Below are 6,139 nucleotides of genomic sequence, written 5' to 3' on the forward strand. Positions count from 1 at the left end.
TGAGTATTGAGTAATCAGCCTTATCCCAGCAATCTGAAACTCATCGAGTCTGGGCCAGCACATCTGTTGCTGCATCAGAAGCAACGCTCCAAGCAGCAAGCCACAGGGCTACCAGATACATTTTAATCGATTCTAGACTGTACCCTTAAAGTCTCTTTACAGTAAAGAGTCTGCTGGTCTGACAGGCCCGTGACAAGTTCGATGTCCGATGTCACATTCGAAATGATCCCAATGATTCATAAACTGGAAGTAGGAGTGACGAAAATTACAGCTTTTCCCATGTTATACGTCACATAAATGGAAATTATTTCAGGTCATTGATGACTATGGAGTTGGGCGTGTCAAAAACATACGATCTCGAGTTCGAATCCCTGATTTGCCATCTTTATGTTCCATGCAATTACCATATTTGTTGCCATCCAAGACCTGCGTCGCTTTGAGCTGTACTCCAACATGAAGCTGACACACCGTGATATTACTGAGATATTGTTCAAATGGCGTTAAATCCTGCTCACTCAGTCACGTAATATAGCAACTCGTTTCCATTACTCGGATCAAGCTAAGGATACATCTGTAACGTTAACCTACTAACTACTCCAGCCTGGAACATTATATTTTTGGTAAGTTTTTCAAGAAAGCTGTCAACAATGAAGGATTTATATTAGTTATACGGACAGAGTCGTTATCTGAAAAGGACAACGATGGAAATATAGTTTCACAATAGCGTAAAAAGCTATGCAATGACTATATTTTTGGTTTACGGTGCAGTCAGCTTTATCACAGCATTCTGCAAATGATATGTAAGACTAATAAGATATTGTTTAAATGGCGTTAAGTCAAACTCATTCAGTCACGTAATATGAGAACTAGTTTCGTTTATTTGAATAAAGAATAGTGGAATGTCAGCCCGCTGAGTGTTACAGTCTAGAATGATCATCCGGTACTCAATTGGAGTGTAAAACGCCAACGATAGAGTAACATCAGTGTCGGTTTTCTAGCGAAACAGGATTCCATTGGGCGTATAAGGAATAGTATTGAACACCATATGGATGGCCCAACAAACACTTGTGTTCGCGAGATGTGCAAGTTCTGACCCCTAACACACGCCTACCACAACATGCAGGAATCTATCTTCTTGATCGTGACGGTCGTGAAAGAGGTTACAGAGCCGAACCGTCATGGGCAGCTATTTTTTTAAATATTATCACAGCTCAGATCCACAAAATTCAGCCAACGATGCTGCAGTTCCTGGGTCCGAATGGTATAGCAGACCTCCTCCTGGTTAAAAACTTCACCAGAAATGACGACATCATCATTCGCATGCAGTTTTGGAGGAGGAGAAAATCTAATGGAACCTTTTGTGGGCTTGAACAACAAGTTGGTGTGTAACGGCGTGTCAAACGCTTATATCAAGAACGGCCCACGTCAAAACGGTTGTATACGTTCAGCAATTGAGTCCTATCCTGGAGCACGGATATGATGCTGACATACCAAAATCATAATAAGTACGAATCAGGAAATATTCGAACACACGAACAGCATATCCAACTACAAGAAAGGGAGACAACCATGCGTGTCAGGATGAAGAACGCTCAAAGTGACCTTCTGGATAGCGGCCTTTCAGCAATTTGTTCCATTCAATGCACGACAAATTATGATTGTTTTGTTGTTGACAAACTAAGATAATAATAATTCAGGATTCGATCTCACGATCAGCAGATCCTGCACCGAGAATTGGATGCAACCAAGTACATCGATAACAGCTCCATATACTTGGCAACCCGTGTCCTCAAATTCAATAGATACAATGCTAGCTAACAATGACGACGGTGAATCCAGACAGAATCTTATACAGCTTAGACAAGCCAACGTTGCTAAGTCAACGATCCACATAGAAACCTATACGGAATCACTATGAATGATGCATCAGCACTTGTATGCACGAATCCATGTATATATATATATATAAGAAGAAGTTTCTGAAATAATCACACGACACGGATCTTCTCCAACATGTTTCACTTTTATCTTCAGGGAGAAAAGTGAAACATGTTGGAGAAGAACTTCTCCCTGAAGATAAATTTAAAACATGTTGGAGAAGATCCATGTCGTGTGATAATTTCAGAAACTTCTTCTTATATATGTACTACAGTACGTTCGGTATTCTCATCACTTTCTTTATATAAATATATATATATGCACGCAGAGATACTCAAACCGTACATAGTAAAAGAAGTCAATACTATGAATCGTTGTGAGGAGAAGAAAATCTTTCAAAGTTTGGTGACAGTATTCAATGGCCAGATATATCTTCGTACGTATCTGAGAAGCATCAAATTTAGTAACGGTGTGCTCAGATGAAACATTAAACACAGTGTTAGAGCGTATACAAGCGTCGACTGGGCTTTTAATCATCATTACTTTCTCTGTAAGTTAAGTCAAAATGATCAACCTAAGAACTGTGTCTGAAGTTCAGATTCAAATGTATGGAGGGTTTCCAGTTAAAGAATTTAATGATTTCAAATAGTTTCCATGGAGAAAATTAAAACCGGTATTCGGTTGTGACTGAAGATGATACCAAACATGACCAACTGCAATAGCAAATCCAATGACGGTACTGTAACATGAATCTGCGTGCTATTATGAACGCTGAGTATAATTATTCTATTTGCTAGCTATTGTTCATCGCCTTGAACAAGGGAATACATGTCTTGTGGTTATCTTGAGGCTTGGCTACAATAAGTATGGTAATAGTCCGCTTATATGGAGCTCATATCCAGGCACATCGCCTGCTCACGGTGCTACGTACATTACTATCCCCGGTCATAGGACACTATCCTACTTTCCGATACTTTTCCTACTCCCTGGGGAGCATACAGCCATGCTGCCTGTTAGGCGCAATGAACTAAACACTCACATTGCCAGCACATCCTCACGGGTACCCATTTTTCAACTGAGTGAACTGAGACAATGTGGATCTAATTATCTTGTCCAAGGATACAACGCAAATGTGCCCACCTCGGGACCCTAACCATGTGCCTCCACCGGGGATCGAACCCGGGCCTTCAGCGTTACCCCCTTACCACTGCCCTACTGCACTAATGGCGGAACCTCTTTTGTGTCTCTTGAGTCATTTTGAGATATTTGCTGAATACATTTCTCTCGCGTGATAGGGAGCAAAGGTAATTTTTCGACGATAATTCGAAAACCGGGTATAAGTTGTGAATGAGTGAGTGTTGCGTAAGGCCGCAAATATTTTATAGTTACCTGTGCATAATCGAACCTGGAGCAGGCATACCATTGTCGGTCCACAGTCAATTTATTCCCGAACTGGGCCGCTCAATCCTCGTTACTTGGATCCTACTGGGCTCAAGAGAGATTCGAGGTACCCATCCAAGCAGCATTTAAATGTAATAATAGAAGCCAGTGATGTACGGATGGTGTAAATACTACAATAATCATCATTTTTGGCAATATTGGTTTTCTGTTGTTGGTTTGTTTTGGTTATATTTTTTGTTGGTTGTTTAACGCCGTACTCAGCAATGTTCTGGCTATATGGTGGCGGTCTGTAAATAATCGAGTCTGAACCAGACAATCCAGTGATCAGCAACATAAGCGTCGATCTACGGAACTGGGATACAACGACATGTGTCAACCAAGTCAGCAAGTCTTACCTCCCGATCCCGTCAGTCGCCTCTTATAACAAACGTGGGCTGCTGAAGACCAGTGCTACCCCGGATCTTCACGGGTTATTAACTTTCTAGTTAAGTTTCTACCATACCACCATGTCAGTGATAAACGTCTGATTCTTGCATCACTTAAACATTTCCTCTAACACTGAGATGTCACACCGTAATATACCTGAATTTATATTCCAAACCCCAATACACCCCCAGTAACCATAAATATTGCGTGGGGTGAGTGAGTATATACTCATTTGTAAACCTTTGCAAACAGCTTCAAATGAAATACATCAAATGAAAGCCTTTTCCCAGTGATTCCTAAACAAGTACTACAGTCCGTTTGGAAGGAGGGTAACGTTTCTTTTGGCGTTTTGTGTATGTCATACAGTCATTATCGTACATCGACATTACACGATATTCCATGGAAAAGAATTTGTGGTTCTTATCTATTCACACATACTACACGAATTTGGCATCGAACCCGAATCTTTGGGTTGTTGGGTAAAGGCATTAACGCTGTGTTATCCTCCTAAAATTAGGACGTGTCAGAATATCTTGAAGTTGGCTTTTTTCCAGCTTTGGAGGATTGACATTTAAAGAAAACTATACTAATTTGAACTTCATTCTGAATTGAAATTCACTTGAAGAATTTCCAGTGTTACAAATAAATGTGTTCATTAGTTGCCAGAAGTTCCACTAAACCTCACGTACAGTCTTCCGACTATCAGCGAGTTTGATAGATGCTGCCTTGGAAGTGTGTGATTAAAATCAATCGTGCACTGAGCTCATCTGGTATAACTTTTACTTCCAAGGTCGTTTCCTCATTTTTTCATTAATTAGAACGCTTCTCTTTCACCATCTTCCGATAAAAGGGGAAGTGTTTAACAAGATCGGGTCAACTGTACAAACAGGATACAGTCAAGTTGTGGTTGGGGATTGGCGAACCCGGACTGCTCTTGGAAATCTTCAGGAAGAAAACATCAATTGATGGATTACTACAGAAACTGCCGACTTTCACTTCAACGACATGGATCAATTTGATCATCGGTTTATCCTGTCAATTTCCTATTTTTGCGAGATGTGATTGTTTGATTGTTTGTTGTTTTACGCCGCACTCAGCAATATTCCTGCTACATGGCGGCGGTCTGTAAATACTTGAATCTGGACCAGACAATTCAGTGATCAACACCATGAGCATGGATGCTGTGGGATCGATGACATGTGTCAACAAAGTGATATTCCAGCTATATGGCGCCGGTCTGTAAATAACTGAGTCTGGATCAGACAAACCAATGATCAACAGCATGGGCATCGATCTGCGCAACTGGGAACCGATGACATGTGTCATCCAAGTCAGCGAGTCTGACCACCCGATCCCGTTAGTCGCATCTTACAAGCATGAGTTGCTGAAGACCAATTCTATTCTGGATCTTACGGTATACTCTTGCATATAACTGAAAGATATATTGTACTTGCTACTGTGGAAATCTGAACTCGAAGATATCACTTAATGCTACGATGAAAACTGCTGAAACTATTTAAATGATGGTCAAAGCTATATAACGTTACGACATTGAACCAGGTTCAATTTCCACAAGGATGCAAAGCGTGTAGCCCATGCTTGTTGCTGGATGACGATGATGAGCCGGAGATGGACGTGACAAAAATTGATAGAACAAAATCAGCGGCGAGGAACCAACTCGCTCACAGTTGTTTCGTGGCGACAGTGAGTGAGTTTAGTTTAATGTCGCTTTAATTTGTGTTGTAGTTTGGGTTTTTTTTTGTTCTTTATTATTCAGTAATCCAATATTACACTCTAGTGCATGGTTGTTATAGTTGTTTCACGAAGTGTCAGATAAACGTCGAGGGAAAGTCGATGTCGTCATTGACATTTATCACATTGTTTAATCTTGTAAGTACAGTTGGGTGCTGAGACAAAGTCCTCTTCTCTAATGCAGCAAACAAAAGTACAATCCGTTGGTTTTGTTCATCAGCAACAGTCAGCAATGGTTTTGTTTTATTATTTGAAAGGTTAGGTTTGCTGCCTGCTACTGGAATAATGTCATAGAACCAGGGTAATCGTTTTACTATCATTTCATTTATCTTCTCCGATAGCCGCAAACCAATATTGTTGTTTAAATCTCTAATCACATACCTATCATATAAGCAAATTGAAACGATTCTGTTGTAATGTGCAGCTGGCATAAATTAAACATGCAATATAAATGCCTTGTAAAAGAATATGCCTTCAGTTATTATTCCAGTTTTATTTAGAAAACGTATGCTGACCAATCGGTGCTGCCTTCTAGATATGAATAGATACCATCGTGATGTTCATGTGGTGATGATGACCATTGTCCCTGTCATAACCATATCAGCTGACCTCAGCATCCGGTTCCCGGAAGTCGGTTCACCAAGGTTGCTGACTAGCCGAGATGTAACATCAGTAGCCCGGA

The sequence above is a fragment of the Haliotis rubra genome, unplaced genomic scaffold, assembly GCF_003918875.1.
Source record: "Haliotis rubra isolate DU_JTF1 unplaced genomic scaffold, ASM391887v1 Scf469, whole genome shotgun sequence".
NCBI lineage: Eukaryota > Metazoa > Mollusca > Gastropoda > Lepetellida > Haliotidae > Haliotis > Haliotis rubra.